Source organism: Cyanistes caeruleus, chromosome 3 (genome assembly GCF_971803275.1).
Source record: "Cyanistes caeruleus chromosome 3, bCyaCae1.hap1.1, whole genome shotgun sequence".
In the NCBI taxonomy this organism is placed as follows: domain Eukaryota; kingdom Metazoa; phylum Chordata; class Aves; order Passeriformes; family Paridae; genus Cyanistes; species Cyanistes caeruleus.
Window position 1 is genome coordinate 52579794 of NC_141703.1, and position 25907 is coordinate 52605700.

Here is a 25907-nt window from a genome sequence, read left to right on the forward strand (position 1 = left end):
GGTTTTTTCAGCTTTATTCTTGAAGCCAACTATGAGAATATTAAAAGTAATAGAGAGTGTAAGGCCCACGTACAACATATAGTATACATCTTAGATATTTTTCAATGTATTTTTATGGAGATTTTAGGCCATATGGATTATTGGACAGATTTTAATTCATCACTCAATTCACTTTTTGTGAGGATAAAAGAAATTGATGGTGTGCATGTATATCAAACTGATTCCTAAAGAATTCAATTAATTTCACACTAGTCTGAAACCACAAGATTTTGAAAATTGTGGAATTTTTCTCACCTGCTTACAAATGGTCAATGAATTTGTAAAAAGGTATTAAATGGTGCAATACAACTAGATAGAGGAGTTTTTCGACTTCAATAAGCTTGGCCAAAGAGGAGAATTGCTTTAGGATGTATTTTCTGTGTGCTAATTATTGTTCAATACTCTATTTTTTTTCAATATAATTTCTAAGCAAAATAAAAGTAATTGGAGAAACAATGAGGAACAATGAACTTCTGATACAGCAGTACAAACTTATGTAAGGGTGAAGGAAATTCTGTGAACTCATACTAAACAATAACTGAAACTGAGGAGTTTTGCTGACAATTATGAAGTAATTCACACAGAGTTCAAAATCCTTAAGTTAGGCACAGAATGAATTCAACTGAATGGTAGCATAACCTCCAGGTGACCTTGGGGCATTTTAACACTTCTGTCTGTCTAGACATCACAAGAAAACATCTTTAATGAGTAGACAAAGCTAGGATACACACAGGTATAGATTAGTATAATGTAGGATTTTTATTTTTTTTTAATCAGAACCATCTTATGAACTTTACATATTTTATAGAAGAGAGGCATTCTATGAGAGCCTACTTACTGTGGAAACAACACAAAAATAGCACTAAAATACAAGAAATAATTTGTAAATGATTGCCAGTTAAAATATACATCCTGTGGAAAAGTGCATGAAAAAAAATCTGGTTTACTCTTCTATTTTCACAAGAATATTTTCACACTTGTCTTTATATCACAAAAATTGTAACAGCAAAAAATGGGTTGATTCCTAAAATAAAATTCTCAGACTTGAAAAAACAATAGAAAACCAGGATGCAGAGACCTGGGCTGGATTTGGCTAGTCATGTCCAAGAAAGGAGAAAACAAAACCGTATAATACAGAAATTTAAGAATAGAAAATGACTTTCCACAGATATTAAATCTATCACCATGTCTTCAAGCCTACACTAAAACTATCACTTTTTTTAATGTTTTTTTTTCCCCAATAAGTGCTATACTTGGAAAACCATTATTAGATACCACAACCTGCTTCCCTCTTCTAGAACAAGAAAAGAATGCTATCAACATACTGTCAAATTCTTTTTATATGATTTTCATTGCTCATATTTCAGTTTGCTCTGGTTTGTCTACACGATCATCAAAATCAGAGGAAACAAGCAAGCAAACACAAGCCCTTAGGGGAGAACTTCTGTATCATTTTACAAACAACGCTGCAGGTAACATATTCTGTGAGAACATTCCCCTTTACAGTGAAATTTTTCTTTCTTTTTCTTTTTTTTTCTTTTTCTTTTTCTTTTTCTTTTTCTTTTTCTTTTTCTTTTTCTTTTTCTTTTTCTTTTTCTTTTTCTTTTTCTTTTTCTTTTTCTTTTTCTTTTTCTTTTTCTTTTTCTTTTTCTTTTTCTTTTTCTTTTTCTTTTTCTTTTTTTTTCTTTTTCTTTTTCTTTTTCTTTTTCTTTTTCTTTTTCTTTTTCTTTTTCTTTTTCTTTTTCTTTTTCTTTTTCTTTTTCTTTTTCTTTTTTTTCTTTTTTTTTTCTCTTTCTTCTTTTTTATTTTATTTTTTTTCTTTCTTTTTTTGAATATTCTCTATAGAAGATCCTAACATCTTCCTGGTTTATTTCTATTGACTGACATATTAATGAATATTTGCAACCTATTCATTTGGATTTTCCTTTCTAAGTACAACACCTTCCCCTTTTATTTACTATTTAAATAATTTCAGATAAAATCTACAAGATACATATTTTGACTTATAATACTGCCCTCATAACAGTCCATTATTGACTCTCTGTATTACCTTCCAGGCTTTGCTAATTACGGTGCTACAGGGGCAGCTTCTGTGAGAAGCTACTAGAAGATTCTTCGAGACAATGCCAGATGGCTTCAAGACAGACCAACCTCTGGCCAAGGCTGTCAGTCAGGAATGACAGCAACACCTCTGTGATTCAAGAAGGAGAACAAGGCTATTGCACAGACTTAAAGGCAGCCAGAGGAGAGCTGAGTGAGAACATGTGCGAGGAATATCTATGCAGATACCAAGGTCAGTGGAGAAGGAGGGGGAGGAAGTGGTCCCAGCAGCAGAGTGGAGATCGCGTGCAGCCCATGGTGCAGGCCATGGTGAAGAAGCTGTGCTCCTGCCGCCCATGGAGATCAGTGAGGGTGGAGAGATCCACCTGCAGCCCATGAAGGAGACCCACCCCAGGGCAGCTGGATACCTGGACAAAGGGCTGTGAACCGATGGGAAACATATCCTGGAGCTGGCTCCTGGCAGGGACCTGCAGTCCTGTGGAGAAAGGAGCCCATGCTGGAGCAGGCTTCCTAGTAGGACTAGAGACCCTGTGGAGGACCCTCACTGAAAGGCTGCTCCCCATGGAAGTGTGACCCATTGTTGGAGCAGTTTGTAGAGAACCATTACCCAAGGGATAGACTCACACCGGACAAATATGTGGATGACTGAGTCTCATAGGACAGACCCTAGGCTGGATCAGAGTAGAGACACTTCTCTCTGAGCAGCAGCAGGAACAATCTGTAATGAACTGACTGTGACTCTCATTCCTTGTCTCCCTATGCTGCTGGGAGAGAGGGAGGGGAGAGCTTGGGAAGGAGGTAGGGGTGGGGGTGAAGGTATTTTTGGCATTTATTTTACTTCTCATTGTCCTGCTTTGATTTTTTTCCTTACAAATTCAATTAAGGTGTCTCTTTCACCTCTGACGGTGTTTGGTGAGGGACCTCTCCCTATTCTTCTCTCGGCTCATGAATCTTTTACTGTATTTCCTCTCTTCTGTCCACTTATGAAGAGGAGTGATAGAGCAACTTGGGTAGGTTTCTGTAATCAAGCCAGGGTCCACATGATGCTAAGAAAGATCATACCCTACATTTTCACTTACCCCCAGGCAACTTACCCTGGTCACGAAGGAACATGAGACTGATTTACATGACCAAAGCAAAGACCTTTTGCAATCATAAAAGTGGAAGTGGTGAAACCAATTTTGATTCCAGTTTCCATGTTTCCACTAAAAATCTAAACTTTAACCACCTTCACCTCAAAAACTTACATCATCAGTGAATATCACTGTTGTCATTAATACTATAAGCTTTGTGGCATTGCATACTCACAGCTAATTTGGAATACACTTATTAAAGACTAACTGTGTGTCTACTAAACTGTGGTTTCAAATTTTAAAATTGGATTGATTTATCAGTTTTCTAAATAGTTTTATTACATGGATCTGTGATTCCTTAATTGTTGTAGAAATATCCATATATATCCACATATGTAAGTGTGAGTACATTTTTTTTTCAGTTTTCAGTTGAAAAATTTAACCTTGCTTTTTGGTAAGCTGATACTTTTTTCTTTTTCTTTTCTTTTTTTTTAAATCAGTTTACTTCTCTCTACATATTAAAACTGACTGATAAATATTTTTGTAAAATCCCTCACTTCTTTCTACTTTGTGAAGTAAAAGATCAGAGTGACAAATTTGATTTTCTATCTATTCATCAGTATTTAAAATGACCTTTAATGTTTCTATGCTTTCTATCTCAAGCATGAGTTTTACATCATCATTAGTTCCATACATTTAATACACGTTATCATATTAAAAATGTTCTTAAGTGCTTCTGATTTCACAGTAAATGAGAAAAGGTTTCAAAATCTTGACAGGCTTGCCTGTCAGATATAATACATTTACAAGAAAACATAAATGTTATGGAAAAATAATCTTCATAGTAAGTTTTCAGCATTGGATTTGGAAGAAGGTTTTCTTTGAGATGATACTTTACAATGATACAATCTTTTTTTAGAACTAAATTTATACCTCTTGGAGATGGCTAAGGGTGTAAGAATTCCATTTAAGAAATTGTAACTTGGAAGTAAAACAGTAATACTCAAATCGCCTTTGCGTCACGCTCTTATCATAACTTTCACCTCATTTCACTAGAAAGACCACATCGTGTCTGGGATCCAGAAATGTCATGGCACTGCAGCATATCATTTTGAGTAAAAGTGATGAAACAGTTCTCACTTTTTCCAACATAACTAAGCAATACAAACTTCTAAATTAAAAAAAAAAAAAAAAAAAAAAAAAGAAATAAATACGTTGAATGATAGGATTGGTAAAACCAATTTATAATTCATTCTCTTTTCTGATAAGTTCTATTGCAGCACTAATTCGGAAAAGTGAAAATAAATGACACAGAACTATACTTCCTTAGCAAATTAAAAACACACATGTTTTGAAAAGATACATAGATAGATAGATAGATAGATAGATAGATAGATAGAGTTATTTTCAGACAGGAAAAAATATTGGCTAAATGTACATGTGAACTTTATCAATTTTAAAATTTTGCTTTGTTTGAGAAAAAGAAAATTATTACAGCAATGCTTATTGCACACCTTTTTTCTGGTGTTTCTCCTTTTTTGTCGTTTATATGCATACATAAATGCTCTTTTATACTGATAAAATTTGAGGCACCAGTAACTGCAAAACTTGTAAATTTTAAATATGTACAATTAACATACATTCCTCCTAAAAAGTACAATATAAACTTAAATATATTGTATGTTTTATTTAAACTAAAACATATTTTTATTTTGGTTTAGCCACACAGTACGCAAACATTCCCTTTTACATTAAATTAAACAAAAAAATCTTAGAGGAGTAAACTCTTCATATTTACAGGCATTCAGTTCTCAGGACTGAGCTAAATCTAATTTTTAAAAATCATCTTATGATATATTTCAATTTGATTAAAATATCTTTCAGGAAAAAAAATCTTTGAAATTATGTTATAGTTCTAAATACATATATTTGAACTTTTATTTAGATTTCTACCTGGTGGTGTTTGAATTCTGCATTAAATTTAAGAGTTTAAAATATATACAATTTTTAACAAACACAAATATTAAATTCAAGGTTAGATTCAATATTAACGACTGGGGTATTTTCTGCTTAGCAATGAAATTAAGTATCTATGCTTGGCAAACTGGAAAAAGAGAAATGGAAAATTGTATTGTCTCTCTGCCAATATCTGGAATAAAGAGATAACCTTCAGATTTATACCATGTTTCTTACCCTGTTAAGAAAATGTACCTGGAATCATGTATCTTCACCCAACAGGCCAGGTGTTTACCAGGATCTTCTCCTTTCTCTTTTAAAAGTCTTCACATATGATTATGATTCAGTTGCAGAGAAAGCAATATTGATTGTGAGTATAACTGAAAACAGCCCTTGAATCTGCAATATTGATGGTCCCTAGAGTACTACACAATTGGGAATGCTAAGGAAAGTCTAGGCATAATGTGGGGTATTATGTTACTCTTGCTCCAATTTCAGTGATGTTATTGCATTTTTCAAAGCATGGTCTTCTGTGTATTTCTTGGTCATTCAGAAATGCACAAATAATTATGTCCAATTAATTTATTTTTTCTTTAATATTTGAGCTATTCACTGCAGACTTCCTAAACAAAACAGAAACAAATCTTTCTTTTTTTTTTTAAATGATGTAAGCCAAAACTATTTTAGGCTTCTGCATATGGATGAATCATTACCTAAAAAATAGCTATTGCTTTCAACTGATTGTGGAGTAAGTATAAAGTAATTATCCCAAATACAAACATCTAAAATTGTGAAAGATTAAGCTCTGCCAAACTATCAGATGAAAAATGAAAAAAAAATATCACTCGTATAGTTTTATGATATAACTTTTCTTTTTAAGACAATGATTTTTTTTCCTCTTTTGTGAGCCACTGATATAGAGTAACCCAACCTATTTTCTCATAATCTTTGCTGTATTTAAACTCTTAGTAGTTCATATATTTGTTCATCTTGTTTGTATACTTCATTTCTTACACCATTAAACACTTAAAAGAGACAAGATGGATAAATCTTTTGTCGAATTCAGTTGCACATATTATTTTAAGTCCTTAAGAGGTCTTAAAACATTTTCTTAAATTTTAATTTTCTTTTACATTTTCTATTCTTTATATATTCATTTCTCTAGGTCTGTAGATATATGTATATATATGAGATAGTGATCTCACATCATATAAAGATAGCAAATTCCTTTGCTGTTCAAGAGGGTTTTTATGTCTCCTGCTGACCCATTTTCCTTTCCAAAGTAGCTGGGGTTGTTTCCAAGCTGATTAGGTAAGTTCATACATATCCAAAACACAATGTACTACCCCCAGTCTTCAGTGAATAAGTAAACCTACAAAAATATTTTCTTGAATAAAAACTTTAATGAAATCACTGGGAAATTCAAAAAAAGATAAAAAAATTAAAGGAGTGTTTTTTCATCAATGCCTGCATTTTTGTTGTATTTTATGCCTTGTTTTTACCTTTTCCTTCTCATAGCCTACAACAATGCATAAAATTGAATGCGATATTAAAAAAAAATTAGTATACTGTGAAGACTGCAATGGTTCATAGGACTATAGCACAAGTCAAGAATGCAACAGAGGGTGATAAGGGACTGAAGGGTCACCATCTGGCAGCTGCTCTAAAGGTTCGGTCCAAGTCACCAGCAGGAGTCAAATCCCAATGGACAAGCATCTGTAACACAAAAATCATCAAAACACCTGGTGTTCACTGGCAATCTCTGATAACAGAATAAAGATTGACATGAAGATGCAATTGCATTCTCATCTTTAGGGGCAGCCCCCACGGACAAGAGTTGAGATACACGAGTTAGTACCAGTGGATAACTGACTGCAGATGTATCTGCTTGTGGCGATAAGAAAATAATTTCAATTTGTATGGCTCTCACAAGCTAATATGCTTTATAAAATCTTGTCTAAAGGAATAATGACTTCCCCTATAAAAAATAATTCTGTTATTCTCTGCAACAGGTAAACAGGTAAACACTGGCAGTGGCATAAATTTTGTCATCACAGTACTCCTTTCTTTCTTTTGTACTCAGGTAGATGCAGGGATGTATTTGAATGGAAATCTTTATAATTCAGTATTACATTGTGCTAAAGCTAGTGTGTGAAATACACTTCTAAAGGGATGTTCTTTAAGTATACTTGCAGGTTTGTCCTTGGTAAGTAGATTAGCCCTGAACTGTTCTTGTTTTTTTCTACTAGCTGCTTTCTTTAGTTCCTTCTTAACTTTGACTGTCTTCATTTCTGTTCCACATTTTCGCCATTGCTTCTGCTTCCACTGGTTACTTTTAAGACTTGGATGGCTTACTTTCCCCCTTAATACTGAGATTGCTGGTGCAGCTTAGATAGCTGGTTAATAAACACTGTTGTTAATAAAATGGAAGGAAAAAAGGACAGCCTCTGAAGAATTCAGACTTGACAGTAGTCTTTACAGACACCTTCTCACTTTCAGTAAAACATTCTTCGTCAGAGACTGTATTTTGAGTTTTCAAGCACATTTCAGAGAAAATCATAAAGTACTCCATTTCATCTGAGATTTCCTGTGTACATATAAAATTAAGACATTGTGAAATTACATATCAAGTTATTATGAATATGCATGAGAAATAGGATTCTGTTTCTTTCACACATTATCTAATGACTCTTCATCAATATTTTTATTATGTAGTGTTTTAAACTGAAATGCTTTTTGCCTCCCTTTTGCTTCATTTTTCCTCTTAATGTCTTATTCAAGGATAGCATAAAAAAAATCACTGTTTATTAATGTATTATGATGAATACGTTAGAAGAAAAATCTATGAATTTAGAGATTTTTTTATTACTTACATTTGCCATCTATCCTGGTTTTGGCATTTCTCCTTGTGCTCTCATCACAGATTTTCAAGGCTAAAAAGGTCTTCTTTTCATTTCCATTGTTCTGTCAGAGCCCTTTGACTTTTTTAAAGTGTTGGCTTCTTCTGTTACCTGGTAACTTCTAATCAAGCTGATATAGAAAGAGGTCTGAGACCAATATCTCTTCTGGCATTTCATGTCCCATTTATTCAACACTGAATGAAAATATGTTTCCCTAGATAGATGGTTTATTTTTCTTTTCCTCTCACTTAAAATATATCATCACTACAAAATGCTCTTTGAACCTAGAAAAATGTTAATTACAAGCAGATAACCTCTGACATACAACTTGACTAGAATAATATACATTTTCATGTGAACAGTGTTTTACCCAAAGAGTATGTTTCATGTCTTTGCTCACAGAGTCTGGCAGACTGTAATTTGCAGGTGGTCTGAAACATAAATCTATTCCTACTTATGAATCATTTTCTTATTACTTAAAATTCTAATATATTCCATCTAATCTATGTAACTTCTTACAACATCTAGTGTTCCAAGACCACAGAGTTAAATGCTTGGGTGTAATACATCAGGAACAACCAGACATTTTGGAAATGGATGTAAAATTCGATATCTGAATCTCAGCTTCAGCTCTAGCACAAATTTCTTTCATGACTGGAAAATCACTTATAATACAACTTTAAAATATATTTTTATCCTAACATCCACTGATATCACCCAAATGAATAAAAATGTTAAAAACAGAGAATTCAGAGTGCGAATGAATACTGTAAATTTTTGTTAAAGAAAAAAATGCTACTCAGGCATGTGTTAGGCTTTGATATTAGTATAGGCTAGAAAAAAAACAACCATACTAATTAAAATAATTCTTGGGAATCAACACATTCAGGAGGCCCTTTCAGCAAATTTCTGTGGTGTCAAACACTAGTAATTAAAATTATAGATATAGTAACTCCTAGAAATAAGCAATGGGTTAAAACATATAAATACTATTTCTATTCCAGCAGTTATATTCAGAGAAGGTGTCATGGTGGTCCATGAAAAAAGCTTCATTCAGATAACAACCTTGGACAAATTTTAATTCACAACCAAAACCACTGCCAAAACTATCATCTCCAATAATATTTATATTGTGCCTGTTGTAGAGATCATTACTACATGGACAGGGATGATGATCCAAAGTGAACTCTCACAAGGAAATCACAGAATATTCTGAGTGGCAAAGGACCAACAAGGATTATCCCTAGTGAATAGCCTATACTGTAATTAAAACAACCTTGGCATTATAAGCACCATGCTCTAACCATCTGAGCTAATCTCAGGGGATTTCACACATGGATGCTTCTTAGTCAGAGGTGGCAGCAGATCATGTCACCCAAGCTGAAGGATCACTCAGGGACTTTAAGCAAAAACACACTCACATTGGGTTGATGTGAGGGCACTCAGTGCCAGGAGATCTCTGTGAGTGCCATCCAAGGAGGCTTCCCCTCCCAGACCCACCATTCCCATGGATAATATTTCAGTCACTGTATTTAGTGAGGATAAAAGCAGAGGTGTCTTTCAAAAGACCCCGTTAACATCTACACAACAATTATGCTGGATGTCTGCCATAGAATTCCTAAAGCCATGTAGAAATCCTACTGATTTTGTGCTATCTTTGCTAGACTGAAATTCAGACTGATTTTGTTTAGAAAAACTTAAAATGAACTTGAAATCAATTATTGATTTCATGACATTTTATCATGGAACTTGTTCATCTCCCATCTCCAGAAAAAAAAAATAATTAAAAAAAAAAAAATTTAAGTGTATGAAAATGTTAGTATGGAATATGGCCTTGAAATTCTCAGGAAATCAGTTCTGGAAAACTCTCAGGAGTAAGATGCACTTCTGCACTATCATTCATTGTATCAATGGAATATATAGAAAAAGATACTCTAACTGCAATAGAAATGAAACCCTTTCTCAACTTGGATTGTAATAGGAATTTTATTTAAATAAACTCACCACAAAACTCATTTCATAGGACTTCAAATTCTAAACTTTAATAAAATGAAAAAAAATATTAAAATCTACTTATCAAGAATGAAAATACATCCACAGATGATCTAAACATATCCTCATTCTCCAGCCATGAAATTTTTGAAGCTTTTTTTGATGGAAAGCGATTTCAGAATTTTTTATTTTTAACTCATTGAAAACCTGTAAAAACTTCAAAAAGTTTGTCACACCTTTTTTTCTTAGAAACTTTTATTTTCAAAATTACTGAGTTTACATTATTTTTATTCACTTAAAAAATGTTGTACTAATTAAAACTGTACTAATTAAATACTGAAATTTTAATAGTTAATGTTTTTAAGAGTCCTTAAAATCCACAAAAAAAAAACCAAACAAGAAATGGAAAAGAAATTAATCTAGCAAAAAAGAAAAAAGGATTTGAAACTTCTATTTAACATGAGTTGGTTTCACTGGCAAGTAAGGCAAAAAGCTAGGGAATTTGTCAATGATGTTGCTATTCATTATAACTACAGCAGTTAGGAAAAAGCTGGTAGCTCATGATGGCTTTGTCCAATTTAAATTTTCATATTTTAATTCTTCCTTAATTTTACTTTAATATGATGAAGCCTGGCATGTTCAAAACTTTTACACTATTCTGGAAACAGTTTGTAGGAGATATAAAACTAATGATCCAAACTGAAAGGAGTATCTGTTAAATGAGAACATAAGTCGAGCCAAAATACATTATTACTACACTGTATATATTATATGATGAAAAGGTCAAGTTACTCCAAAGTACTGGCATAGATAGAAAGTATAGATTCTTTTTATATTTGTTGGTCATCTGGCTAATTTTAGGTAAACTTGATATGAGAAGGACACTTAGCCTGTTATTCAGACCATGGAAGTATTGAAAAGCGATACTAAGGAAGGTAGTTAAAAGCATTTTACATAATAGAATACTTTTAAGTTACATCTAAACTTGTTTAGCTCAAAATGGTAGCCATGGAAAATCTTTTCTGCTGATACAGAATGTTAATAGCATATTGGAAAGAAGCTGTGGTTGAGAGAATTAGAAACTAGAATAATGATATAGCCTTGTCAAATACAAAAATCTTGAGATGACCAATCCTGTGTTGGCCATGTGTGTTTAAAAGTCAGTGAGGACTAATCCAAAGGCATTAACTCTCTGAAAGAGTGCAGCCTTGAGGAAAGTGAGAGAGAGAGAAAACAGTAAGAGCTGACAAGATTTCAATTGCCCCACTGTAAAATCAGCACCTACCTAGTGATTTATTCCATTTTTTCAATTAGTGAGCCAGTGTCATAAACACCAGTGTGAGGTTTCAAACTGCTTACAGGTTGTTATGTTTTGGTCTGCTTCTATGGTAACAACATAGTAAATAGTGGAAAAAATAATCTATTTTTATTTTGTCCTCTGCAGTTGTCTTGATTCCATAAAGCAACAATTCCTATAGCAGTTTGCCTTTACCAATCAGAATTTACCTTTCTAAATCATAACATCATTAAATAGTTTGGTTTTGAAGGGATCTTTCTCCTGATCCACTCAGTAGAGGGTTCATTATATGTTCTCATCAGGCTGAAAAAAGACTCCGGTCCACAACTCAGGGAATTCCTATGCTCTTACTATATAGTCTCTTTAACTCCAGCAAGCAGCCCACTGTTTAGTCTCAAGCTAACAAGACCTTAATTTTCACAACACACTTCAACAAGCCCCTGGTCTTCACAACAAATCTCAGTACAGAGTTAGGGGTAGAATATGACAGCTGCAGTCTGCCGAGAAAAAAAATGAGAGAAATGAAGGCAGGAAAGGGAGAAAGACAAGAAGGGATCTCTGGTCCTTAGGTCCATGTTGATTCTGCTGTATAAATGTTCCAGATCTTGGGCCAACAAAGAAAAAGAGATAGAGAGAGAGAAAGGGAGGGAAAAAAGATGTGAGAGGGATTTATTATCGCAGTGTTGGCAGGGTTAAGGGTTGTTGGGTTTTTTTGTTGGATTATATGGTTTTTATTTCCCTCAGGTAATTTATGAATACAGTAAAAACTCCCAGCATAAAATACTCAGGAAAAATTTCTAGTATGAAATCTGGTCATTTATCCTTAGCCTTAACTTCCAATCTTTTCACCATAAAAATAACATTTCATAACATTTTTTCTCCTTAAAAGACTTTATGTCTAAAAACCCCCTAAAAACATTGTCACTTTTTGTTTTCAAGCACATTAGGTTAATTTATCTGCATAAACACACATTTCTTAAACAATCTGTAATAATTTGTTCATGAATCTGACCCAAATATGATTAAATTTAAATATGAACCTAGTTTTCCTTTTAAAGTCTATACCAGAAGACAGCCATCTCTGTGTTACATCAGAACACAGAAAAATGACAAGACCATAGTGGCTCTCTGGAGAAATTTCAACCTTGCTGATTTGAAAAGCTTGATGAGTATGGCAATAATGTGTAGATAACCATCTGCTTACTTAGATGAATTCAGGGAGCTTCACTAAGAACCATATAATCAGATTGTAATGTAAGGATCTGTAAATTTTATATCAGAGCCTGGGTTTCAGAAGCAGGCAGTCAGGATCAAATTCTAATGTCAGATAAGCAATATCCTCATACTAGATCAATAGTACTTATATACCTGCATCTGAGTTGAAATTTAAATCTTTTGAAGCAAGCAACATTGCTGTATAAATCATGAAGATTTGTGCATTCTGCAAAATCTCCCAGGGGCTGCGATAAACTCTGTGCTAGAGTAAGGACTTCAAAATTTGGTTTGTTGCAAGGATAAAACAGACAACTCGTAGTCATAGAAGCCAGAACAGTAATATCCTGGAAGCCAAGCATATTGCATTAGCAATGAGCAAATTCATAATGGCTTATTCTTTACAGAAGGTAATGTTAACACACTTTGACTTTCTGGTACAAGTTTCAGAGGATGAAGTTATGCAAAATCTTAATTCTGCAAATTTGTTAAACTGCAGAATGATAAATATATCTTAAATGACTTCTTAATCACTGAGAAACTTAAGTTCCCCAAACAATGTGATGTGAACCTAGTAATTTTTCTAGTGTCAATCAAAAAAAAAAAACAAACCAGAAACACAACAACCACCAAAAATATCTCCAACCCTCTGACTCTGTAATACCGTCTATATCACCAGCTATGTTCTCTGCAGCACACGTGAACTGAATCACATTGTTGACAATATGTGAGATAAATCTAGTATCACAAACTAGATAGTCTATTTCTTTTCCTCTTTTTTGTATCTTTAGAAAGGATAAAGAAAAAAACAAGAAAATATTTCCTGCAACAATATTTCATAAAGTAGATTGAAGTTATCTCAACTATTAGATTTCTTTTTTGCTACAATGGCAGTTTAGAGAAAGCATTTAGAGTTTCCTGACCAGCTGGGGAATCACATAGTTAAGACTTTTTGGAAGATGACACAAGGAAAAAGTGATTGAACAATAGAGGGCCCTGAAATCCAATTAGTGCAGAATGAGTAATCAGAAATGACATCCCAGATATAAATCTGATATATTAATTGGACCAGCATGGGGACTATGTAAATAAAAAATAAGCCATTTATTATGTGCTACCACAGGAGAAAAAAGAAAAACAACAGAGATCATGAATTCTTTCAGCAATTAATTACTTATCTTTAGGAGCAGATTTTTGAAGTGAAAATCTTAGGAGCAGTAGACCACTAAAGTCTATATGCTAAGTGCCACTAGATGCCTGACTATATCTTTGCAATTGCCTATGTCCTTGCCATATTTTTTATAACATCTGTATGTGAAGCAAAAGATTAAAAACATTTCTTTTTTTCTTGTTTTTGAATTCACATTAGTGCTACAAAAAAAAAAAAATGGAGTGTGAATTTTTCATCACTGTACAAAAATTTTGAAATTGTAACCAAGTCACTGAACAGCAAGGAAAACCAGATGATGACATAGGAGTAAATGAACAGCAAACATTTGGAAATGTGCAGCATAAAGAACATTAAAGTACAGGCTTTTGATCTATAGTCTGTTTAAGAAGAAAGGCAGTCAAAACTAAATGCTTTGCAGTAAATACTGTCTATACAAAGAAGATCTGTCATAGGTAGTATTTGTCTATAACATTCAAGAGATATCTGTGAATAGAAATGCATTTGATAATAAATGAAATGTGTTTAAGGGAAATAAAGTTCTTCTTTCAGATAGTGATGAAATACACTTGAAATTGAAATAACACATCAACAAATTAGAAAGGGGTCAAATATTAGAAGATATACACCAATATTTGGGTTCACTTGAAATACCATCCACTGGAACTGTGGACAGTCTAATGAGTTAAAAGCAGGTTTTTGTTTTCACTGTTTTTCCTTCAGTTTTCTTTCACACTGGTCTGAAATTAGGCTGAATTCTGAGAGGTATTTTCAGCAACTCCACTCTTTTCATAGTGAACTATGTTTAGACATATTTTGACAATATTTTCAACTGTACAGTTAAATCCTGTTGATTGTTTCTTTATCTTCCAGGGGCCATGAAATTTTTGATACCAAGGATGTTAACACAGCTGTAATTTACCAGGCCTTTCAGTAGGAGTCCTCTAATGTTTTCAGCTTCTAGGCACATAATAACGTACTTGCTCAAAATTAAGTAGATGTTACTAGACCCTGTGTTCTTTAATTCCACTCACATGAAAGGGCTGGGTTAGCTTTGAAGAAGTCCTTTTGTTTCCTGAATTATTTTAAAAATGTAAATTACAAGATTCAAGACTTCTCTGAAACAATTCTAAGAGGGATATATGTTGGTAAACCAAATGATTAAAGGCATTTTATAACCAAAGTTAAGTGCCAAACGAATTTTTGCTCTAGAGAATTAAGGTGCAGAGGAAGAGTTCACAGTCATTCATTCACCTGATGTACAAGCACCAAAAAATAAATCACAAAGCATTTTCATTTAATCACAGAAAGTGCTGAGGAAGAAGCAACCTCTGGAAGCCTTCTGGTTTAGCTGCCCTGCTCAAGCAAGGGTATCTGAAGCCAGTTTCCCAGGACAATTTCTAAACAGCTTTGGAATATCTTTAAGGCTGGTGACTCCATAACCTCTCTGGGCAACCTGTTTTAGTGCTAAGTCACTCTCACAATGAAAAGTATTTCCTGATGTTCAGAAGGAACATTCTGTGATTCAGTTTGTATTCATTGTGTCTGGTCATGTCACTGGGCACTGCAGAGAAGGTCTGGTTCTGTCCTATCTTCACCTTTCCTTCAAGTATTTATATACAAATTCCCCTGAGCCTTCTCTCTTCTCAATAGCTCAAGCTCTTTCAGTGTTTCCTTATAAAACATTTTCTTCAGAACCTTTATTATCTCTGTGTCCCTTCCTTGAGGTCTCTCCAGTATGTTCATGGCACTCTTTTTTTGTTACAGTACTTCAGCTATGGCTCCATCAGGACTGAGTGGAAGAACCACTTCCCTCAGCCTGCTGGAAATGCTTTGCTTAATACAGACTCAGACATCATCAGCCTTCTTTACAACCAGGGCACAGCTCTGGCTCCTGTTCAACTTGTTATCTACCTCTCAAAAGATCTTTTCTGTAAATCTCGTTTCTAGACCTCTGCCCAACAAAATATGGTGACCGAGGTTGATCCCCTCTCCCCCCAGGTTCAGGATTTTGCATTTCTTGTGGAACTTCATGAGATTCCTGTCAGCCATTTCTCCAGCCTATTGATGTCTGTCTGGATGCCAACATAACCTTCTAGCATATCAACCACCTCTCCAAGTACGGTGTCATCAGCAAACGTTCTGAAGGTACATTCTGTCCTGTCATCCAGATCATTAATGGAGATCCTGAACAGGAATGGATCAGGCTCACAGAGAGTAGTAGATGTATTTTTATGTGGATTTTAGTAAAAATTTTCGTACTGTCCACAGCATTCTTCTGTACAAGCTTCCCAGCTGTGGGAAGGGGTTTTCAGGAGCGTTGGGTCTTCTTCCAGAAATTTGGCTGAAGGGCAGAACTTGAAGGTGTATTTCCTTTTACTGTTTGGCTTTTATTAGCAGCATTTGCTTCAGTCACCTCAAGCTCCTGGCATTTTTGCCTTATTTCTTGCCTGTTGAAATAGACTGCTCTTGAGGTCAGATATTTTTGTGATATTGTAGGACTTTAAACACTTTGGCATGGTGTAGAATTATCATTCAATCATTCTTTTTTTTTTTTTTTTATCAAGATTGTATTTTATATGACATGAGGTCTGGTTTTCTGTCAACATGTATTTCATCTTTTATAAGAACAAAATGAAATGACACAATGAAATATATTGATTCAAGTCACTTGGACATTGCATCCTCTGTGTGGCTAGAGGCCTCAAGAGAATTATTACTTAAATGACTCATATGCCTTTTCTCCTCTCTGGGCCAAATTTTACAACTGGACAATTCATATCAATTCTCTTTGATAATCACAAAGCATAATTTTAACTCCTCCCTTTGAACCAAAGACTCTTCCTTTATAACATCTATCTTTGGAGAATGTTGAATGAGTCTAAATGACTCCTGAAAAGTAATGTAAGAGACTACAATATGTTGAACCTGTTGAACAAGGTCTTAATCAGAAATCAGGCATTCCATTTTATTTTTTTTCTACTAAAAAAACCCCTAAAAACTAAAAACTAAGCTAAAGACATTTGAAAAGTGTATATAGAAGTACAGCTGCAGTATAAATGTCCTATTTGTTTACTCTTGTTTGTTAACTCTTGTAAACCTACTTGTTTACTCTGGGTGTAAACACTTAAAAATATTATATCTCACTTCCCACTGTTCTAGACTCTTGGTCTTTATGTCTTATTCTTATATGGGGAATTTCAATTTAAAATATCCAATTGTATGCCTATTCATACAACAACAACATATGACTACTGTTGTGAAGATCATACCCATAAGATCAAATGTATTTTGATAGACACAAAGAAGTTATTAGGCTTGCCTGTTTTCTTTTTTTTCCTAATTGAAAATTCTTGCTTGTATTCCAACTGTACTGAAATATAGACATCAAACAAAACAAGTTACATTGATCAGTATAAATAACATTACTCATTATTTACTATCACAGATAGTAAATTTAGGACATCAATTCATGGAAACATACTGTCTATCAGAGAATAGTACATTTTTTATATAGCAGGTATGGTCATCTCATTGTATAGACTTTATGAAGAAGATATTTTTTGTAAAAACTTTTTTGCTTTTGTAGTCATGTTAATAAGTTAATGGGGTTTTTTTAGTATTTGGTTTGAAGATTTTTTGAAAAATAACTGAAGTTTTTTCATAATGGTATTTAGAAACTAGAACAAGGGAACCCAGGTAGAGTCCAGGTGCCTCCTTTTATGAATGGATATAACAGAATGTCTACCTGTTTCCTTAGAGATTTTTGGGTGAGTTATACAACCACACAGGTCTCAGCAATAAAGACAACTGAATTTAGAACATTCTTTGCCCTCTTTCTCCCGGCCTTTATCTACTACTTAAAGTAGTGCAGTTCTCTACAGATTCATTTACAGTGCTGTAATATGTTGTCTGTGGTCTGCAAAGGAAATCAGAGCACAGAAAACATTAAGCACTTCTCAAGGGGAGAGACAAGCTAGGAGGCTACTTACAATACAGATCATATCAGTTATTACTAATAATAATGAATCATAATAATTTTAATAAAAAATAGCAATAAAGCTAACATTTAGCCACCCAATATCCCTATGAAGTCACAGATTGTTTTAAACTTGATTATTATGGGTTTTCCAAAGAAACAGCAGCAGTACCAGGAATTGCTGGTTTGTGTGAACCTCTAATATTAATGTTTTACTCCAAAGTACAAGGTCTTCATGTAGCCCATGAAAATCAAATAAAGTCAAATTGTTTAGAAATTTCAACTGACTTGAGAATTCTGTAAATCAAACTCAACTACAAACAGAATTGCTGGGTCTCTCAGGTTCATGATCACATCTAAACACTCTAAGTGATAAGAGTGTAATACCACTGGATCTATTGAAAATGCCTCTACTAGAAAAATTTGCACATACTAACATATGTTTCTACTAATGATAGGTAAGGGAACCTAAGAAGAATATTAATTTACCATATTACAGCAATAAATGCTATATTTATAAATATACATATTAATAATAAATATTATATATAAATGTAAATATTGATATAATATAAATAAATTCTATTTCTCTTATTACCACAGAATATCCAGTCACCAGAGAAACTGGGCTTTCACATTCTTTTTTGATGTTACAAATTACACATTAATAATCGTAATAACAATAATGAGAGTCACATGGTACAGACCCTCCAAATTATAGCTGTTTGAACATCTACTTTTTCTGTCAGTGTCTGTTGCACATTAAATCTATACATTTCTTTCCTATCTAACATGAAAATTGCATATTTGGTGAAAAGCAAATAATACAACCTCCAACTTTAAGATTTAAATATATGATTTAGGATGTCTGCCAGTATCATGATTATTGGAAACAATGTTTAGTAAATAGGATATTACTTACTTTGTTTTACACATAGTCAAATACTTCAGAAGCAGATTGCACTGTTTCTAAACTTAGACTCTGTGAGAATAAATATTTTCAAGGGCTTGCTATTGAATACTTATCTTTTTTCTAAGCATTTGTTGTATTATTACCAGTTGAGCTAATTTTGTCCAACAGATATATAATGAATTGTTATATTATCTCACTTTTGTCTATGGTAGTCACTTGTATGTCTCAAAGGAAGAATACAAAAGTGACAAAAGACATTCACATTCCTACAACTTGCGTATTCTTGTCAGTATGATGACTCCTCACTGGAGTTATATGGAATGAGTTCTGGAGGACTGAAAGAGTAAAAATTCAGCCATTCAAAACAATTTTGCACTTTGTGGTGTGACCATTGAAAACTGAACAGTGTTCTTGAAATAGGTATTTCTCAGAGACTTTTTATACTTGAATATAATAATTTGTGTCATCCATTAAACTTGAGGGAGAAACTTATTGAAGATGCAGCATTTTCAAGTGTTCTAATTTTCCCAAGGTCACTTTAGGAGATAAAGGAATTAAAGCATACACAATGACATGCTGCTTGATTACATTTTTAACATCTCATCAGTGTTCTTTAGTGACTTACATTTTTCATTACCTATTCTTCTTAAAGTTATAGCTCCTGTTGTTTTGCCTTCTATACTTTAAGACTTTGCTTAATTATATTTAGATTCAGTCAGGGACAAGGTGTAGGAAGGTGAATTAAAAAACAATCCCTGATAATCATGAAGACATGATCTACATTGTCTCCCTTGACATGTCTGCTCATGTAGTCATACAAAATGGGTCAGAGACATATAGTTGGCAGGAAAAAAATGTAGATAGCAGTACTTTTATTTTCTCCATGCTTGTAATCCCATGGCTTTCCACAGACGAAAGTGATGAATTACTATCAACCAAGACAGCTTTTTGATGTGTCCTCTTGTACATGAAAAACTGGGCTGAGACCACCTGAAGTCATTTCTCTAGAGATTTTGAACAAGTATAAAAAATGGTTTTGTTTTGGACTTGGTAGGCCTCAGAAATGAAAATGCCAGTATGTCGAGGACAGCACATCAATCTAATTTGCTACCTGCATTCCCAATCCTATTCTTTCCCCACTGAAACTGCTGCACAGTATGTGATACAAACCATATTCCACTATTATGTTGTAGTTCTTTTCAGGAAATGAGCATTTGTCTTTTTACAAAAGCTTTGATTACAAAGGCTGTAGGTGAAAAAAACTAGTGAAATCCTCATTTAGTAATTTTCAAGTATGCAGGGAGCCTATTTAATTAAAAGAGAGAGACATAATGGGATGAGAAGTTATAAATCACTTGATTCCATCAAATAGCATTCTTATTATTTTTTTGCTAAAGAACAATATGATATTTTACAGTGGGATTATTCTGCTATGTTATTTTTCTGTTTAATAAGACAAGAGCAAAAGCAAATGTGAAAAAACCCCAAGGTTTACTTAAAGTAGATTAGAAGCAAGAGGTTTGGGAAAGGTGTGGTTACATGCAAATATTTTTTCTTCTTGCTTTTCTTATTTTCATCCATCTGAATGACTAGAATGATTTCTGGTACTTTCTGATTGCAACCGACATACTGAAAATGGGATTTTCCAATGCAGACAGGATCATACAGAAAAAGACTTTCTAGAGTACAGAAAGGTTACATAGTTTCTTATTTCTGTATAAGAATTTCTTGGATAACAACAGCATTTCTACCCATGTTTCTCTTTGAGTGTTTGTTTTTTGGTTTTTTTTAATCCTTCAAGAATTAGTAAAATCCTAAACTTTCTTTATTTAAACGTGATAACGTGATTTTAAAATTCTTCACTTTCTGAGCACATGGCAGCATTCATCATTTGCTAACTTAATGGAGTGACAAAATACATATACAGCCCATGACCAGTTCTAACAAACTTCTCCATCCTTGTTTATTTAATTTTTCTAAGCTTTCTTATGTCCCACCTTCAGTACACTGAAGGTACTCTCAATCTTTAGGACTAATAAAAATTTGAGTTATTTCATGTATGATTGTTTCTTTGCAAGTGTGGATGTACAAGGTGAGATGTAATGTCTCATTAATAGTGTGGACACAGATTTTAACTTGAAGTACTCTACATTAATTAAGATCCACTAAAATGAAGTTATAATAACTTACGTGTTTTATACTAACTTTCCACTTCACCACAATATATTAAAAATATTGCTTAACAAGGTTACATTTTATCACTCTTTCCTTGTACCATAACTGTCATCCAAGAATATTGAAATCAGTTTCTGAAAAAACAATATTAGAAATAAGAATATGTACAGTATAGGCTAAAGTTAGACCAGATTAATTTAGTTTTATCAATCCTCTGAGGAAATACTGACCTTTGCTGAGGTGAATAAGACAATTTACAAGAGGAGGAGTATTGACTTCAAATATTGGCCTCCTGGGGGAAAACATTCCTTCACATTCACTGAAGTACAAATACCACATGCAGCTGAACTTGTTTGCATCTATCACAAAGATTAACACCAGGACTTTGTGGGAGATCCTGCACAAGATATTCTAGAAAGTATGGCACACATAGATGTAGCATGAATTACACTTCGAAGGAAACATTTTTTGCAGTAGTTGAAGGCTCTTCTGAGAGTGAGTGCAATGGAAACTACTGATAAACTAAATGAATTGTACAATATGAACAATAATTCTACGTCAAATAATTGATAGATTGTTTGTATAAACATACTGTAAAATGCAGACAATTGCAAAATATGAAGATATTAAAATAGGCTTTATGTTGCAATGCTACTTCCAGCTAATAAAGAGAAAAAAAGTTACAAATCTGACAACTTGATACCTAAAGGATTTTAATAATTGAAGTATATAACATTTGTGCATTTCCTATAACTGCTAGAATGAATGGGTTTTAGTCCTAACTTGCCTAAATGAGTAGATCCATGGCAAACCATGTTACACTTACAGATACTCATGCATAGAGATAATCAATGAAGCATGCCTCTGATAAAAGAGATGTGTTTAATTAGCAAAGTTATTAGTGAATCGACTATGAAGAACACAACTTCTTAAAATCCTGAAAGGAATCTAAGCTGAAAAATTGAGATATAAAGGTAAACAGGAAGACTATATCCATTGAAGTGCTGAAAATCCCTTCTCATCTGCACCCCACTGGACCTACTTATTTACAAGAACTTTCTACTTCACTTCAGACTCTTTAATATCCATAAATATGTTTCTGCACTTGCCCAGATTTTTTAATAAAAATTCCATTTAGTAGATCTTGAAAAACAATCTAATATCAACATTAAAAATTTCTGTGCAGATGAATGAATGCTGGACATCTATATCTTGAGCTGCTTTAAATCATGTAACATGTTGCATTTTTTACCTGAAAAATCTCCTGCAAGCCTACAGTTCTGTGTTTTTGCTTTGTCTCAGGCTGTGGTAATCAGAGTCCTTTGAAATTAAAATATTTATGTATGCCTGCTTGATGAACAGCTATTGCCATCATGCACCCAAGCACATCCAGCTTCTACACAGAATAGGGTGGTTGCAGCTAAGATCAGGCTTCTCTTATAAAGGAGGCAAAATGTGAGAGTGTGTTCACAGTAAAGTTACTCTGTTCCCTGAAACAATTTAAGTCTCTATCTTTCACTGCCCTAGAGGCAGTTTTAACTATCAAACTAACACATTGATATATTTTTTTCTGGTTAAAGCCCTTTTTTATGAGTTGCTCTCGTATGCTGCTGAGATACCACAACATCAGTCAAGAGTTCAAAATATTCAGCAGCTGACAACAGATACTCAGAAACCTCCCAACTGGGACAGAATTTCAACTCCTATTTACAGAAATGGCTGTGTGAGTAAAACCAAATTACTAGTCATACAAAACAAGCAATTTTCTTGCTGTGAAAAATAGATACAAATAGGAGCCACATATGAAATCACTTTTGTGTATGCACCCCTGAGTCTGTATTCTCTGAGTAAAACTGCTTGAATGAAATAAGACCTAGATTGGGTGAAACAGTTTATTTCTTTAGGAGAGATTTAAAATATCCATTGAGAACACAGATAATTCAGTTATCTGATTCACAAGTATATTATTCATTTGATCAAACTACTGTAGGCTAAAGAATACACATAATAAATTTACAGACAGTCACACATCTTCATAGCTCACTGAGTTCTCATCTTTCCTTTCATATTCAATTCATCCTCTGAACCTATACATGTGCAGAATTATTTCTTTCTTATTTTGAAATGTACCAAAGACTCAGAGTTTTACACAGCTATGATAGTTGTGGATAGTTGTGTCTCCTGTCACATTCCAGAGTGTAGCTTCCAGTACAGAGGAAGCTTGGTGAATAATTTTCATAATTAGTGTATCCACAACAGACTTCATCTAGGACTTACTGAGCCAACAGCACAGAAACATCTTTCCATTGCACAGTTAACACTATACATTGTTACTGGCAGCATCTGAGGTCCCATTAATGGCTTCTTAGAGCTATTACATTTTCCACATAAATAAAGTTATTGTATGTCTTGCCCTTCTGTTTTGAAGATAACCTTCCTGAAAGAGGCTCAAGAATTCAATAGCCTTTATTTGGATAAAAAGTCCTTGGAACTAAGGAGATCAATGGAACTAAGTAGTAATAAGTTATAATAGGCTTATTAACATTCTACTTAATCAATAAATGTGGATAAACATTTTTTAAATATTTAAAAATTTTAAATTTTTAAAAATACTTAAAGAAAAATAAAAACAAAAAACCTCCCAAAAAAGCAAAAAACACAAACAAACAAGCAAACAAAAAACAGAAAAAATCCTTACATGAAAAGAGAAGATTATAACAGCTACTCTCTGTCCAGTCTGAAATGTAAGAAATGCAGCTTTCTGCATTGATTCAAAGGAGAGATGCAGTTCTGCAGAGGTGGGGAGAGTATGAGAGAATGAACCTTAAAATGAGGCATTTCCAGCAGGGCAAGTGTTGAAAATTGAGACCTGAAAGTAAAAATTGTAAACAATGACAAATGCCAGGCAATTAAAAAAAAAAAAAAAAAAAAAAAAAGACAATTTTGTGTAGAATTAGAAAATTTGAATTAGAAATATTATGCTGCATCTTAACTGAACCATTTTCCCACCGTATACTAGATACTTGAAGTTTTTTTACATTCTAAGTGGCCCCTGGTCCCCTCAATCACAGCTATTCTGAGGTGGGAAAACAGGGGATAAGAATTGTAGCCCTTTCATCAGTACCAGCTGGAGCAGCAAGCCAACACCTGCAAAGCAACAGTGATCAACAGCTGCAAGAGTGATCCATGCAGGAGAGAACTACTGGGAAATGCACAGTTGCTTTCTTTCCCAACAGCCTTCAGTGAGGCTATATATAAACCCCAAATTTGCTGTGTGCTAGGAGGGCAGCTAGTCAGAAGGTCTGAATTACGCACTGGGACAAACCAAAGAGTGTCAGAAAAGGCGAAGGTGTCAAATTTATCAGTTTGAAAATTTGGCTATAACTCCCACTTACTAAATATAAAAAATGCAGTAACATCAGACAATGGGTCTGATCCAATTGCCCAGGAAATCAATGAGTGTCTTTCTTGTGACTTCAGCAGAATTGGCACTTGTCCAACATCCTCTCGCTCCATCGATTTCAGTCCTATCCCTTCTTTCCCCTCACTTTTCACCTTCAACAGACTTTCTTCTGCCCTGCACCTTCTTCTGTTGGCAAAATGTATCATAATGATATGAGGCTCTAAGTTCTTGGCATTTAACCCAATCATTATAACATATTAAAATGGAACATTCTGTTTTGTTAGTTATTTAGTTATGGTTGGGACAATAAATACTGAAAAAAACATTTCAAAGTATAAATAAAATACAGGTATAAAGTTATAATTTGAAAAAAGGTATACAAACACTTCATGTAGTAAAATAAACCTCCAGTCTTAAAATGTTTAGGCCTGTTTCTGTGATTCAAAGAACACTACCACAGGTAATTTCTTTAAAAACTCTAAGGCTAGATTATTTCAACATAGTGAACGTTTGAATTAGTATCACATAAACCAGTTTGGAAGGTATCCAACCACTGTGTAACAAAGGAATTTGCTGGAAAACTGAAACTGTATGCCTTATAATTAACAAATACCAAATCCTAGAGGGGACAAAATGAATCATTCAGAATAAAAGAAACCCATTCATTCTAAAGAAGACATTCTGGATGATAAAAATCTTCAGAAAATACTGAAATACACAGAAAAAAAGCCTGGATATTTTCAGAACACAATCCCCCTTATATTTTAAATTAATTCTGTAGATAACTCTATAAAACTTAAAATGCCCCATGAGGGGAAGCTGTATGAGTTGTGGCTGAGGTCACTTGGTCTGTTCAGCCTGGAGGAGACTGAGGGGAGACCTCATTGCAGTAACAGCTTCCGCACAAGGGTAAGAGGAGAGGCAAGCACTGATCTATTCTTTGTGGTGATCTCTGGCAGGATCTGAGGGAATGGCCTGAAGTTGTGTCAGGTGAGGTTTAGGTTGGATATCAGAAAAAGGTATTTTACCCCAAGGGTGACTGGGCACTGGGAGAGGCTCCCCAGAGAAGTGGTCACAGCACCAGCCTGACAGAGTTCTAGATGTGTTTGGACAATGTTCTCAGGGATGTGGTGTGACTCTTGGGTAGGGTTCTGTGCAGGGTCAGGAGCTGAACTTGATGTTCCTTGGGGGTTCCTTCCACCTCACCTTATTCTGTGGTTCTGTAAGTCTTTGAAGAAAAAAACTTAATTTAGAAAAAAAACAACAACAAAAAAAACTATCTCATGACTAAAGGTTTAAATCTTTTGAACCCAGACTCAAATGGATTCTGAGTATACTATTGTAGTTAAACAGTATGTATTTATTACTACAATTTAAGTCTTGATACATAAATTTTATCTGCCAGGGCGGTTTCTTGCAAAAAAATTTTACTGTACATATGCATAAAAATCTATTTTTTTTTTATGTCATTAAATATTCTATCTTTTATTAGTGAGAGATATTAGATCAGTAGGGAAAACACTGCCTTCATTCTACCTAAAAAATTACTAGCATAACATTGGTAGAATATCTTAGTATGGATTTATTTCAGTTTAAACACAAGGAAAATTTATCCATTATATTAATATTACCCACAATTCATCCATTAAAAGTCAAATTCTTACTAAGATATTTACAAAATACATCTCCTACAAGTTAATGTAAGTGCATTATAAACTACGATAAATTATTTTAATTAT